General features: G+C 42.2%; 1 protein-coding gene and 1 long non-coding RNA gene across 4 annotated transcripts in view; one reads left to right on the top strand and one right to left on the bottom strand.

Moving 5' to 3' along the window:
• Nucleotides 1–866: 866 nt before the first annotated feature.
• Nucleotides 867–14470, bottom strand: LOC148216882 (uncharacterized). 2 transcript variants are annotated; one of them, XR_015794614.1, is made up of 3 exons: nt 14354–14470; nt 4598–6453; nt 867–1143 (listed from the first exon to the last, which is right to left on the bottom strand). It is a non-coding gene; the product is annotated as an uncharacterized LOC148216882 (long non-coding RNA). The 2 variants fall into 2 exon arrangements; XR_015794615.1 differs by lacking the exon at nt 14354–14470 and adding an exon at nt 14080–14308.
• Nucleotides 14471–15134: 664 nt separating this feature from the next.
• TET2 (tet methylcytosine dioxygenase 2) overlaps nt 15135–15813 on the top strand; it is a 79733-nt gene continuing 79054 nt past the window's right edge. For both annotated transcript variants that reach the window (XR_015794613.1, XM_088133011.1), the window contains exon 1: nt 15135–15346. The gene's annotated coding sequence lies outside the window, so the exon portion shown is untranslated. The remainder of the gene's footprint in view (nt 15347–15813) is intronic.

The following is a 15813-nucleotide window of genomic DNA, read 5'->3' as shown; positions in this document are numbered from 1 at the left end:
TGCTTTGTGCTCACTTCTGTGAAAAAGGAGACAAAACTAGAAGAAAAGGGCTAGAATAATTCATTGGCATTCCTCCTAGCCCCCTTTCAGCTGATGCAGAGCTTTTTTATTCCTACAGAAAGCTTTTGACATACAGTAGTGTTTTCTCTAATTTTTGGAGAAGGAGAAAATGGCAACACCTATTGCCACCCTCCCAAAACATCGGTGAAATGAACCCTTTGAATGTTGGGGTGGAGACGTTATCCTTGTGCTAAGCCAAAAATCAAAATATATTATGGGGTATAAACAAGTACAACAAACATTTAAGGAGACCCACTCATTCATTTTCCATGTACTACATATTTGTGCATGTATGTGTATGCACACATAGCTTAATTTAACCTGCTAAATCAGGGTTCCTCAGCCTCAGCAACTTTAAGATGGGTGGACTTCAACTCCCAGAATTCCCCAGCCAGCCATGCTGGCTGGGGAATTCTGGGAGTTGAAGTCCACCTATCTTAAAGTTGCTCAGGTTGAGAAACCCTGTGCTAAATGATCAATGGATGTTGCATTAACAGCAGCACATCCAGTGTTTTCTGGACACCCTTACAGATACAACAAGGCCTTATCATTCTCACTGCAGTAGGGTGTGCCTTGTTTCTTTTCTAATGTCAAGCAAATATATCCATATGGATAACATGCTGTTACTGTCAGAGTCTGAACACTCATTCCCAAAGTTCAGTAAATCCTCTGGAGTCTAATTAGTTCCATTACAGATTTCTTTATTAGGAGAAATGCACAGCATCTATAGTTTGTTGAGTCTAAGCCTACAAAGCAAAACCTTCCCTTTTTAAGCCCATTCCCCCCCCCCCCATTCTTTTCCCGCTTGAAATTCCTTGCACCTTTCTCCTGGTCTCACAATTGCTTGACCTTGTTGGAGCCTCTGTAGAGATAACAGCAGCACCTGGCTTGGCATCTTCCTCCCCCCTTCTCGTAACTTCAATGGCAGGAATGAGCAAGCGGGCCTGCAATTAACATTTTAACCATTTAACTGTTTAGTATGCATTGCTAGTCTAAATTAAAGACAACTATGGTTTCTAGCTCGCGTAGATCCTGACATGCCACCTTCCAATAGGACGAATGTGTTCACATTCGAAAAAGGATCTGAAAAGAAAAACAAAATATATATACAATGGTAGTTTGAATACATATACTACATAGTATTATTTAGGCTTATTTGGATATTTTGAATGAAAGTCAGCAATGAGTTTTGGTGCTTTTACATTTGTATTATCAACCCATTCATGATGTGTTTTTGGGAAATGTTTCCATTGGACCAAATATTGTAGTTTGCCTTTATATTTCCTAGAGTCTAATATGACTTGTATTTCAAAATGGCTTTGCCCTTCAATCATGATGGGATTTGGAGGTTTGGTTGGATGCCATGTACTTGAGTCTTTGAATGATTTTAACAGATTAGCATGAAATACTGGATGTATGTTTCTGTAATGTTTTGGAAGTGTTAATTTAAAAGCAACAGGACTGATAATTTTTTCAATGAGGAAAGGCCCAACGAATTTTGGGCCAAGTTTTTTACATGGTTGAGTAGTTTTTAAGTTCTTGGTAGAGAGCCAGACCTTGTCACCCACTTTCCAAGGGGGGTTTGCAGAACGTTTTCTATCAGCAAATTTCTTATGTTGTTCTCTGGCATTCTGTAGTGATTTAACAATTAGAGGCCATAGTTGTGTGATATTATTGATCCACTGATCAGCTGAAAGTTCAGGGAAATCCTTCAAAGGCAGTTCTGGAAAAGGCAAGAAGTCTTGCCCAGTAGCTATCTTATAAGGTGTAAATCCAGTACTTTCGTGTATAGTATTGTTGTAAGCAACTTCAGCAAAGGATAAGAGTTCTGACCAATCATCTTGTTGGTGATTAGTAAAACATCTTAAGTATTGTTCTAATATTGAGTTCAATTTCTCGGAAGATCCATCCATCTCTGGATGGAAACTGGAACTCAGGGCTTGTGTGGAACCAATTAAAGTAATAAATTCCCTCCAAAATTTGGAGGTAAACTGTGGCCCGTGATCTGAAATCACCCTCTTGGGGGTGCCATAGAGGCGGTATATGTTTTGAATAAATAGTTTGGCCAGTTTTTTAGCATTAGGAATTGAAGCACATGGAATAAAATGTGCTTGTTTAGAGAAAAAATCAATGACTACCCAAATAACAGTGTTGTGATTACTTTCAGGTAAATCAACAATAAAGTCCATAGCAATTTCTTTCCAAGGTTGTTGAGGAGTAGCTACTGGTTGTAACAGTCCCAAAGGATTTCCTCCTTTCTTTTTCGAAATGGCATATGTAGGGCATGTAGACACAAATTCAGATATGTCCTTTCTCATAGTAGGCCACCAAAATTGCCTACGTAATAAATGTAAAGTTTTTATAAATCCAAAATGTCCAGATATTTTGTCATCATGGCCCCTTTGCAAAATGTCCTTACGTAGTGAAGATGGTACTTTGCCTCCCATCCACCAGGCTTGTTGTTCATTAGTTAAAGTATTTTTATGTTCCTGGAACCATTTATCTGAATCCAATGCTGCATTTATTTTTTGAAGCAGTTCGTTAGTAGGTGTTTGTTTAGGAGTTCTGGTTTGAGCTCTGATAAGTGCTACTGAGCCTGGTTGTGATTTAGGAATCACTGGTGCTACTATCTGCTCTCGTTGGCTGTTATGCTGAGGCAATCTGGATGAAGCATCAGCCAAAAAGTTTTTCCCTCCAGGGATGAACTTCTGTGTAAATTTGAAGCGGCTGAAAAATTGAGCCCAGCGAACTTGCTTAGGAGAGAGCTTTCTAGGTGTTGTGAGGGCTTCCAAATTTTTATGATCAGTCAAACCTCGAAAGGATGGGGTGACCCCTCCACTCCAGGAGGTGTCTACATGTCATTAAAGCCCAGCGAACTGCAAAAGCTTCTTTTTCCCAAACAAGCCATCTCCTTTTGGTTTCAGTAAATTTGTGGGAGATATATGCACAAGGCTTGAGTGACCCCCCTTCGTCTTTCTGAAGCAACACTGCTCCTATGGCCACATCAGAAGCATCAGCTTGAATTACAAAAGGTTGATCAGGCTCAGGCTTGTTTTAGAATTGGTTCAGCAGTAAATAATGTTTTCAGAGCTTCAAATACTTTCTGGCACTCAGCAGTCCATATTAATGGGGCCCCAGGCCTTTGAGCTTTTGGTGTTCCTTTACCTTTAGTTTTTAATAAATCAGTTAGTGGCAGTGCCACTTGTGCAAAGTTTGGAATGAACTGGCGGTAGAAATTAGCAAAACCCAGAAAGCTTTGCAATTGCCTTCTAGTTTTGGGAGCTTCTCACCCCAGAACATCTTTTACTTTGGAGGGGTCCATCTCAATTCCTGCATGTGATATGCGATACCCCAAATAGTCCACTTGTTGTTTACGGAATTCACATTTTGACAATTTGGCATATAATTGGGCATCCAGCAACTTTTTTAACACATTACGAACCAACTTTATATGATTTTCCAAGTTATCAGAATAAATGAGAATGTCATCCAAATAAACCAACACTCCCCGATACAGATATTCATGCAGCACCTCATTAATTAGTTGCATAAACACCCCAGGGGCCCCCAAAAGCCTGAAGGGCATGACCTTGTACTCATAGCAGCCAAAAGGGGTGCTAAATGAGGTCATCCATTCGTACCCTTCTTTGATGCGCACTCGAAAATATGCATCCCTTAAATCCAGCTTGGTAAAGATTTTCCCCTTAGATAAATGTGCTAACAAGTCTTTCATTAGGGGTAATGGGTACTTATTTTCTTCGCAAACAGCATTGAGCCCCCTATAGTCAGTACAAAGTCTTAAACTTCCATCTTTTTTCTCCCGAAACAGAACTGGTGCAGCCATCTGCGATTTAGCAGGTTATATAAATCCTATTGCCAGATTGGTATCTATAAACTCCCTTAAGGCTGCCAGTTCTTTTTGGGTCATAGAGTATGTTTTTTTCTTTGGGAATTTAGCCCCGGGTTCAATTTCAATAGCACAGTCAGTGTCTCTGTGGGGACACAGTGTGCCTGACTCCTTTTTGCTGAAAACTGCTTTTAAATCCCTGTAGGGTGTTGGAATGTTGTCAATTGATTCAGAGTCCAGGCTTTGGGGCGGAACACTGCTGCTTGCAGCTGCTGCCACAACGCCTTCCCCTGTTGGTGGGTTAGAAGCCAAATAAGTTCCATCCACAAACTCCATTCACCCTGTTTTCCAATAGACTCTAGGGTCCCACCTTTTTATCCAGTTTGCTCCCAGGATTAGGGCATAACTTCCCAAAGGAGCTACTAAGCATTTAAGAGTCTCTTGGTGGGTTCCCACTTGCAGTTCAAAACGTTCTGTGCGGTACTGCACAGCCCCTTCCCCTGCTTGAGATCCATCCAACTGGTTAAATACTATGGGGGTTTTCAATTTTTTCACTTTTAGTTCTAATGCGTTGACAAGAATTGGGCTGATTAAACAGCGCGAGCAGCCTGTGTCCATTAACGCTGTTAGCATAGGTCTGCGCTCTGTTCTGGGTGCTGAGATAGTCACTTTTACGGTGGTAACACTCACCCCTTCGTCCTCATTGGAATCGTCATCGTCGTTAGTCGCGACCGCCATTTTGTCAGGACCCCCCCTGGTTGGGCAGCGGGGTTTTCCTGCTCTTTCACCACTGATCCCTCTTCATAGAGGATGGGATCTGGGAATGGCAACTCCGTTCCCCCAGCTGTGGTTCACTTCTTCCCTTTGCGAGCTGCGGCTTTTTGGGTAGCTCCCGGGGATTTCCGCGGCTCCTGCAGATGCGCAGGCATCAGCTTGGTACAGGCTGGCGTGAAATGCCCCGGTTCTCTGCAACGAAAACAGACGTGTTGCCTTGCCACTCTGGGAAAACTCTCGTCTCCTCCTCTCACTGGTGGCTTCCGAAGCGCTTGCACGGGTGCGCCACTCTGCTGCTTGAATGCTGGATCAACGGCCATCCAATCAGCCTCCACTTGCGCGGCATGCTCCACCCATCCCTCAACGGTACGTGGGTTTCCTCGCAAGTAAGCCAGTTGACACAAATTGCGGCGCAACCCTTGTTGAAAGCAGGAAACTTTAAACTCCTCAGGCCAAGGAGGAGAGCCTCCTTTGGCTCCGCGAGGCTCCGGAATTCTAGGGCATATTCGCCAACGTTCCAGGATCCCTGCCATACTTTAACTCTTTAACTAATTGGGAGCGGGCCCTTGTGGCTACTCCCGAGTCGTCAAACCTCCTCCTCAGGGCTGTTAAGAAGCGGGCGAGGTTGTGGAGTTCGGGCGCTTGGGCTTCGCACACTTCAATCAACCATTCTCCCGCTTTCCCAGAAAGCGCCCTGCAAACATAGATCACGCGTTCCCTGTCAGTGGTGAATAGATGGCCGGTCTGCTCCATGCACAGGGTAACGTGAGCCATGAAACTGGCCAATTCGTTTGGATCCCTGCTGTATTTTTTGCGTAACCCCCAGCGTTTGAGGAGGGCTTCTTGGTTGCCTTGGGGGGGGTGCAGGCGGCAGTTGGGCAGCAGGAGATTCCACAGCAGGCAGGCTGGAACAGGCGGGGGGCCTGGGGCTGCAGGAGCCACTGGAGTTGGCATCACAGGGGGAGGGGGGGTGGCTAGCCACATGGTTCCCAATCTCTCTGTACTCTCGCTGTGCCTCGGGAGCCTGGAACATACCTGAACACCATATCAGGTCGCCCATCCCTCTCATCTCTTGTCGCATCATGCTGCATTCGGCTTGTAACAGGCTTATGCTTTCCTCTAAGGCTCCCATCCTGGTGGATTCTACTCGGCCAGTAGTCATGGACCAACGCTCCTCGGGCTCCATCCCTAGGAATAACGTTTCCCTGAACAACTCTTCCTGGTTCCATACCTGGGCTTTGTGCCATTCAGGGTCACTTGCCGCGGGAAGGCGTGCAAAGGTTCTTGTTAGGGTTTCCCCTTCCTCTTCACAACCCCCAACTGCTCCTCAGTCAGCGCTCTGCTCTTCCATCCTGGCAGCAGCTGGGCTTCCCAGGCGTTTGATGTGAGAGATTTTCATGGCAGGTTTTTCCTCGGGTAAATCCCTCACTTGAAATTGTGAGACTCAGCAAAATGTCAGAGTCTGCACACTCATTCCCAAAGTTCAGTAAATCCTCTGGAGTCTAATTAGTTCCATTACAGATTTCTTTATTAGGAGAAATGCACAGCATCTATAGTTTTTTGAGTCTAAGCCTACAAAACAAAACCTTCCCTTTTTAAGCCCATTCCCCCCCCTTCTCCTTTCTTTTCCTGCTTGAAATTCCTTGCACCTTTCTCCTGGTCTCACGGTTGCTTGACCTTGTTGGAGCCTCTGTAGAGATAACAGCAGCACCTGGCTTGGCATCTTCCTCCCCTCTTCTTCTAACTTCAATGGCAGGAACAAGCAAGCGGGCCTGCAATTAACATTTTAACCATTTAACTGTTTAGTATGCATTGCTAGTCTAAATTAAAGACAACTATGGTTTCTAGCTTGCGTAGATCCTGACAGTTACAATACAGAAAACTAGAACACAACTGGTGCTAGTTCACTTTTTCACATTCCAGAGTTATTATGGGACAGAACCAAGAACCAATCAATTTCCCAATGGATTGTGTTGAATGAGCAACGATAGCAAAACCAAAAGAGAGGAGAAGGAATGGATCAGGATAAAAAATGGAACACTGAGGCTCCATCTTTGTCATTCAAACATTTATTTGGTTTGGCTGTAGAACCCACCATGTAGCAGAAATCTCAGGATGTGTTATAGTTAATAAAATCAGATAATAAAAATACATCATCAATATTAAATATCTTACCTGCAATATGAAATGTCCTAGACCAGAAAGAATTACATTAAGTTCTTTTTTGTTTACTTTGAATCACATTTAAGAGCTGGTAGGAACACCAGGGGGAGGCTGTTCAAAATGACATCTCATTCTAGGATGACTTATTATCCTTGCTACAATTCTAAAGAGATTTCCAGTTATCACAGACATTACTGTACCCAGCGTAAGGCATTTACAAAGCAGCATCAGCTCTCTTCTGGAAGTGCTACCACTGGCATGGATACTCAGCCTGCCAGCTGCCAGAATTACATACAGTAGCTGGGACAGTTGTATGGCCAAGGTATGGTCAATCAAAGGACATTTTCTGTTGGCATTCAAATGAGATTGAAACATGAATACATATAAGTATACTTGCTGATAATGCTCGATGGGAATAGGTGCCTCCAGTAGATGAAACCGATGCTATTTCTTTGAGTTTTCAAAGGGAAAGGCAGCATTTTAGAGTAGTAGTGATAATGCCATGTAGAATTCAACTGGACTTTCTCCCATTCTATTATCTTTTCCTGCCTCTCAGTTTTCCTATTATAATTAACCTCTTTTATTCATGCCAGCAGGGTAGTTTAGGAGAAGACAAATGGACAGACAGATGTGCTAAAATAAGTGACATTATTGTTGAAGATAACCTGATACTGGGATGAGAAAAAGAGGTATTTGCAAAAGAAGGTAGTTAAGAGATTCAAAGGCTCCTTTCTGCAAATGAAATGTAGGGACTATGGTCCAGAAAACCAGGGACCAATTTTTAAAATAATGTGCCAGCTATTTCATTTTTAAAAAGCTATGGATCATCAGGATATGTGATGAATGCTATTTCTTGTTTGACCTTTAAACTAAGACACTAAGAATGCTGTATTTTTACTTAAACGTGAGTTGCATTTAGTTCCATGATGCTCTTCCTCTTATGTAAGTGAGTATCAGATTGACACCTCATGGAGTAAATAAGAACCATTCTAAGTTTCACAGTCTTTTCCAGCCTTTTAAATGTGAGTTTATGGATGGAAGAATATTTTCAATTGGCACAGTTTTTGACTACAAGATCAGTCAGATAATTCTGCATTAATTTGTTTTATTATTTAAGAAACAAATTTATATGGTTCCCTATCTTAACCAATATAATACTGAGAGGGGAACAGGAACATAAAAACATAATGAACACTCAAAAACCAGTCAAAAATCTAATTGCATCTTAAAAATTTATCCAGCAGCATAAAACAAAACATGCCTGTGTTGGGTTAGTCCCGATAAAAAGTAGATTTAGTTTTATCTCCTTTAATTTCTTTCACCCACTACTTCTCACACTCCTTCTGCATTTTGCATATGTTGCTTGTGCTGAAAGGGAATACTGTAGCATAATGATTACCTATGTATATTAATCCAAACATAAATATATTATCAGTATTATTTATCATTTCATAAGCAGACTACTACAAATATTTTGAGTTATAATTCCTCAATCAGCATGTTAACAGAAGATGATGGGTATTGTATTCCAGCACATGTAAAGGTTGTTGGATAAGGAAAACTGGAAAACTGATCAAAGTTACTAGTGCTAGTTTTGCAATTCCTGCAGTATTTATATGAATGTTAATCAAGAGCCATAGGTCACATTGCTTGAAAATCTGTTTTGTCCTCCCCAAATGTGAAATCCTTTGGGGATTATAAGGATTGAGATCTAGCACACCAGGATGCACCATGTAGAACAAGGTGACTCTACAGATGGCTCTATTCAACTGAAGTCTGAGTTTTGAGAAACAGTAATGATGTTGTTACTAATTACCTTTCCCTTTAATAATGGCATAAGTGGCATGATACTCCAATTTTGTTTTTATTTTATTTTACTTAGAAACCTGGGGCCACCCAGTGGTTGTTGAGAAATATGATCAAGGATGAAGAACACTGGAAACTGCTGTTCAGCACCATTTAGAAGGTCACAGAATTTCCACTTGTAGTCTAAAAGATTTGTCCAGAGGAAGAGTTAGATTCTTTTTTCCATATGTACACAGTGTATGGGAAATTGTGATGTTACTAAGCCAATGATAAAGACCAATGCTTTTGGTGTTCATTATATGTGAATGTTTTCATGTTTAACCACCATAGAGATGCATAAAGCTATTTACTTTTAACTGATTGGGGTACAATGTTAGTTATATGTATTTGTAAAGTACTAACAGAATTAATTCTATTGATTAATTTGATGTTATATGTTGCAACCTGATTGTTAATTCAATAGCAAATAATTGGTCCACATAGAAGGAAAATAACTCATAATTTAAAATGTAGTCCTATGCATGCTTATGTGGATGTAAGCTCCACAATTACTTCTAAGTAGACATATTAGAAATGCATTGTATATTATTAATTTTTACTAGTTGAGGCTGAGATCTTACACACGCCTTTCAATCCTCATGAACTCAGCAGGACTTTCTAAGCAGATACATGAGTAGATACTGACAGACATATTTAAGAACTGTCTAACAAAAATACTCTTGGCAGTGATTTTAAAAAATGGAAATACATTTAAATTTTGAAGGATGAAGGTGTTTAACAAGATACATTGGCATTTTTCCAGCTGAATACATGGTGCAACTTTCTATTAATACTTAAAATATACTGAGGGCAGATTAGCTTCACTTGTATAGTGAGCATTGCTGAATGATTCAAAATGTGGAAGGAAGTGATTGGGCCAGGTTTACATTCTGCTATAGCATGGTGTTTCTAGGCATTATATATTGTGTTAACAAGAGACCTTAGTTTGTAAGCTGCCTAGGGTCACTCTAAACCCAAATTAGTCCTGCTGGAGGACTGCTGTTTGGAAGTAAGCAGCAAAGACTTTTGACTGAACTCTTACTGTGAGGGTCTGAATAAGCTTCAGTGAAGTACTTCATATGTAATACACCTGGGTCCTTAATGATGTGGTGGGAAGGAAATGTGGATATATTAATCAAAATGTGTGGGGTTAACTAACAGCCTGGAGGTTAAGCTACTTCAGGAAAGCATAAGGCATACACTTTGTATCCAAGGGTTAAGTTGTGTTGTGAAATAACATCCTGCTATTTGGGCTGATGTGGCTTTATCAACCTGGTAAGAAATAAGATTTGTTGTTGCCTATGGCGAGAAGCTTCTCAAAAATAGCCAGGCCACACCTACAAAGTAAGCATTTCAAGAAGGCAGCTATGTTCTGCTTTTCAACAGTGAAAAGAAAACAGGTGTGTATGTTTGTATTTCCTTTCATTATATAGCAAAAGAAAACTATATCTTATGTTATATAGGGAGCATGTGATTTTTAAAAAATGAACTGCAGGCTACACAGATCAGCAGCTGCTTCTTTCGGTAGACATGTGGGGGAGGCACAAAAAAGATCAGCATATGTCATGGCATAGATGGAGAAGCACTGGCAAGAAAGGATAGGCATCTTTCCAAGCTGGAAGAAAGCCAAAGAAGATTCCAGACAGGCAAGAACCACCTGTTAGAACACAGAAGGACAGAGATCAGGGCTGGCAGAAGCTTCAAACATGGGGAAGAGGTGCCTTTATTGATAATTTTACTAAATGTAATAAAAGAAAACTGAAATAAAGATGCAGTTGCCTAATTAGCAATCTAAGATGTTATGCAAATTGTCCCAGCAATAAAAAAAAGATGATTGTCATCACATTTCCTCCTCTCCTCCAAGCAATCCATTGCTCTGAAGGGGTTGTCCTCACAGTGAAGAAGTGGGATGAAGCAGCCACCAAGGCTGTCTCTGTCACTGCAGTACACACAGCCTCTCAGGCTGTCTTTCATCTCTTGATGCAAAACTGTAGCACTGCTTTAATCACTGGAAAAAAATGAGCAAAGGAGCTCTTCAGAGTGCCTATGAAACCCACTGCTTCCTTGAGGGCTGTCTCCTTAGAGCGGAGCATTGCAGAAAAGATAGACTGCCGGCTGCCGGTGGTTCATGGTCCATCCTTGGCCGAGGAAAACAGTGGCTAACCCAGTGGCTAAGACAGTGGCTAACCCAATGGCTAAGACAATTAAACACACAAGCAAGCCCAGTGGACAGTGAATTGTAGAAATATGGAAAATTCGGCAACTCTATTTCCCATTTGGGCCATGTGAACCTCCTCCTGGACTATGCCATTCTGGGGTGTTCCAGAAGTAAATACTCCTATCTTTGAATAGATAGATGAGAGGAGGTTCAACAGGTCTGGAGGAGAACAGAATTGGTGAACTTCGCACATCCCTGGAAGGAAAAAACAGTGCTGAAACTCAAAAACAGTTTTCAAATCCCCTTTAAAGAGGAAGAAAAATGAAAACCCTAAGGGATATTGGATCCCTGAAGGCAGAGGGGATGCAGGAAGACAAAGAGAAGAGTTGTGGCAATTGCTGAACTGAGAATATCAAATACAGACTTGTGAACTGGATGAGGAAGTGGCAGTATTGCTTAAATGGACCCTAATAAATTATTCAATGAAAAATAGGGAAGAACATTGGCTTATAACATGTATGGCCTTTGTTGACTAAAAACTCATCTGAAGAATGTGGGAAATAAACAAGACAAGTTTGAACTATTAATATAGAAAATGCCTTTAGCACTGAAAGGCAAGTATGTTTTATTAGTTATAACGGTGGCCAACAACTTGGTGGATGACTCCTATGGTTAGAATATAACTGCTGGGGCTTGTTCAAAAGGAACAAGAACATTTTGTTCATAGAAAGGGAGAAAGAAGAACTCCAGATGAATGGGCATGGCAGGAATGTGGAGTAACTGGAATAAAATAAGTAGGAGAATGAATTAAAACAATACCATTATTGCTATCCACTACTGCCCACCAAAGGAAAGAAAATATGTGATAGATGCTTTTCAGAAGCAAACTGCAGAACTTTCTGCACCTTGCCGTTGTTCTTCAGTTGGTCTACATAAGTGTTTCAACAGGCATTGTTTAAAAGATGCATTCTCTTCTACATGGGGAAAAAATCTTTGTTTGATTGTTTGTAGTTTCATGACCACTTTCATTAAAAATATATTTTAAATGTGTTGCTTGTCAAAATGGAAGTACCTTTTGAGTTAATCTACCTGAAACATGTTAATTTAATCATGCATTTCAACTAATGCATTTAAATCAATAAATTATCATATTTCAATTAAATCACAAAGAAAGACATCATGAAGAAACTCTTCCTCTGGGCCTTTTTCAAATTAGGAAGCAGCACCCAGGTTGGGTATAGAACATTAATATGTAATAATAATAACATCTGTTCACCACCTTATGGCAATAAGGTAAGCTCAAAAGCACACCAAAATAAATGTGAAAGTACCCTAAGAAAACCCCCTAAGGCCTACTTCCCAGCAAGCTCCAACACTGAATTGCTCAGGACATGGAGAAACGATGATGATTATTGCAGCAAGTTTACTAAAATAAATTAGATTTATATCTTTGTAGACACATTTCAGTTGTGCGAGTCAGTGTGGTGTAATGGGGAGGCACTGGGCTAGGAGCAGGAAGAACAAGGCACACAAGCTGGCTGGGTGATACCGCGCCAGTCACTTTATCTCAGCCATAGCCTGGGAAGAAAAAAAACATCTGTTTCCCAACCTGCACTGGACTATCTTGGAAGATTATGGTGTATAATCTTTAGTGAAGAAACCTTCACCCTGCAGTGGATTGATTCAGGATGATGATAATGATAATGTATTGTACTGTGAAATTGTAATCCTATACACTTCATTGAGTTGGCAGCGTATGCAGCCTTTTGGAAACAAAACCTGAACAAATTCAATAAATGCTAAATTTTTAAGTTGAGATGATTGAAGTCTGTGAAGAACATAACAATTGCAGATACCTATAAAAATAATTTATACATTTTTACAAGGATGTTCTTCTAGGATTATCTTCCTAACTATAAAACATCTGACAATGCACTAAATTGTCCTAGGAAATTGCAAACCAAGTTAATTCAAAGGTTTTTATAGAACAGGATGCCTTAGCAAATGGCAGCTCTGGCCAGCCTTGTCTGGGGCTGGAAGCTAAGGAGGCTCACACAGGATTAGTACTTGGAGGGGAGACCTCCCAAGAATTGTGGGGCTCTAGGCTAGACTGGGGAGTCAAAAAAAAAAAATACTGTATTACTACCAAAAATATGTACGGATCTATTCCTGAAATCACCAGGATTCAAGCTGTTTCTGAAGCAGACTTGATTTTAAAAACACAGAATAGATGAAATTCTGCATCTCATTGCCACCACTTTCTGGAAAATCTATAGACACAAAACTACATGTCAACATTTTGTGGTTGTTGTTAGCACTGCTTCTATGAAGTAAAAGTTTACACTTTCCTATGTATGTCTGGCAAAAGTAAATCCCACGGAATTCATTAAAGCTTTACTCCTATTAAGTTGTACAGCCTGGAACCATTTTCAATAATGGGGAATTTGAGTTTTTTATCCCATCATATCCAGAGCTTGGTTGAGGAATAAACAGTGTGGTGCTCTCTTCCCAGAAGTTTCGGTCTTGGCAAAGGATTGTGTGATTGTCTAAAATGGGAAGGACGCAATGTTGCCTACTTACAACAATACAACTTACAACTATACAAGGCTTGCATTCCTGCAAAATAATATATGCTCTATTGTATTTTTATATGGCATTACTTGTAATCTTCTGCGGCAAAGCAGTACTGGCACCCCTTAGACCTATCTATTCAGAAAAAAGTCCCACGTTGTTGAGACTGGTTTATTCCCAGATGCCGTAAATATATTAAATCTCAAAAAAGCACTCATCAATAATGTTCAATAAATAGCAGTTATTCCTAGTTACAATGTAGGCCTCCATTTCTTTGTTTCAATGCTACTCTGCCTATGCAACGTTTCCAATTGTTTTCAAATGACTGCATTATTTCCATGTTCTCCTTGGGATATTTCTACACCCCTGTCCTGCTAGATTTGGTAGACAATAAAAACAAAGCATAAAAGAAGCATTAAAACAGTCTATGTTCCAGTCTGACCTATAAGTATTACTGTACTTCATTTTCTTTATCTCCTTAAAGCAGTGTTTCTCAACCTTGGCAACTTTCAGATGTGTGGACTTCAACCCCCAGAATTCCCCAGCCAGCCTTCTGGGGGTTGAAGTCCACACATCTGAAAGTTGCCAAGGTTGAGAAACACTGCCTTAAAGTTTTAAACATCTGCATGTTACTGCCAAGGAATTTTTAGTATCATCTTACCTTTCTAAACAAGGACGGCTGGCAACACGGAACCCCAAGTGCGTGCAGCTTCCTACCCTATACCATTTTCTTTTAGGATCGGCCCGTCATTCTCTGCACCATCGTGGTCTTTCTGCCCAATGATCAACAATATCCCTAAACGTCCGTTTCCCGCCCCCGCCCCCCTATTTTTCCGGGTGTTATCATATTAAATTGGCCAAAATGCCTTCAAGCTGGACTTTCGATGAAGCCGAGACCGGTTTGGAAAGGAAGTTTTGCGGGTGAAGATGCTTACCGTGCAGGGGTAGCGGGGGCGGGAGAACGGACAGAGATTAGGGGAAAGGCGCAAAAGGACGCGCGCAGCCAATTCCGACGGAGCCCGCTTCGCTAAGCGAGACGTCGGTAACTTTGGGGAAGTTCCGAGGCAAGCTTTGAAAGAGACCCCGAGTTCTCCCGGAGACTCTCCCCACCAATGAGCGCTGACTATGGAAATTGCAGGGCGGGGCTTGCGAGGGAGATGACGCTCGGCGGCGAGCCATTGTGAGAGCTTCCTTCTGCTTCAAGGACCCGGGAGCGAGGATGCGTGTTTCCCCCGCATCCCTCCCGCCCACCAGGAAACAACATCTGTTAGGAATGACAGCTCCTTGTTTTGAGCCCTTTGTTTGCAACTGTCTCCCGCGGCTGGAGCTGCAGCCAGCCCTCGTTGTCGGAGACCAGTCTCCTCCCTGGCGTTTTTCCCTTTCCAAGCTCTTTCTCCGTCATAAACTTTGCAAACTCCACAGCTTTAGGGCAACCCCCACCTCCAGCCCTTGGAGAGTCTACTGTGCACCCTAAGCCCGGACGGGACAAGTGTGTAAAAGAATCCCCATCCCAATAAAAAGATTTCCCGGGGAGTAGTCGTTGACTACTCTGGGCAAGACCAGGAGAAGGGACTCTTTTTCAAGGAGACAGTTGCGGAGGTCTGCCTCTCGCTCGCTCGCTCGCTCGCCGGCCCGCCCCGGAGCGTGCAGAAGCGGCGGATCGTCCCCTTCCACCTCTCCCTCCTCTCCCCGGTGGGTCTGGGAGCTCGTTCGCATGGCAGTCACGTCCGGCAGTGGGAGCGTCGCTGGGGCTTCATCTAGTGATGAGAGAACAGACGTCAAAACGGCCTTATGAATATTGATGCGGAGGCAAGGCTGCTTTCGTAAAGGAGCAGAAGGAAGCAAGATGGCTGCCCTTTAGGATTGGATCGAAGGCAGACCGGATTGCTTTGGCTGGAGTCGGCGAGGCGGAGGGACTGCCGAAGGAGGTCAGAGCCCTTCTCACGTTCTTTCTTTCTCTCTCTCTCTCTCTCATCCATCCTGCCCTCTCCAGCCTCTCCCTTCCCTGCGTTTCCCGTCGAGCTTTGTAGCATGACTTATTTAAAGACTGTTTTGGGAAAAAATGGGGGAAGCCCCCCACTCAACTCTCTGTGCCCGCAATACTAAGTAGAAAGGTGGGTGGGGGGAGAGAGAGGAGAGAAGAGAAAATTATAGGTGTTGCTGGAACATGGCTGTCAAACAGGATTTTTAAAGCGGAGGTTTAAAAGACGTCCCTCGCTCGCTCGCGCGGTCTCTGTTCCCCCTTTTTCTGTCCGCGCAGCCGTCGCCTGGAGAACTTTGCTGTCGAGCCGTGTTCCGCAGCAGCGGAGGGCTGGCCGATCATTTCACTCCCTTTCCAGAGAAGTCACTCTGTCATTTTAAGAAAGTTCTTCGTTTTATTTAAGTTGCGTTTCTC

This window comes from Python bivittatus, unplaced genomic scaffold (assembly GCF_059951505.1).
Source record: "Python bivittatus isolate LINGU-HERP-01145 unplaced genomic scaffold, Pbiv_v1 ctg000070_np1212, whole genome shotgun sequence".
Classification (NCBI taxonomy): domain Eukaryota; kingdom Metazoa; phylum Chordata; class Lepidosauria; order Squamata; family Pythonidae; genus Python; species Python bivittatus.
The sequence above is the reverse complement of the archived record's forward strand: the minus strand, read 5'-3'. Positions and strand labels throughout refer to the sequence as shown.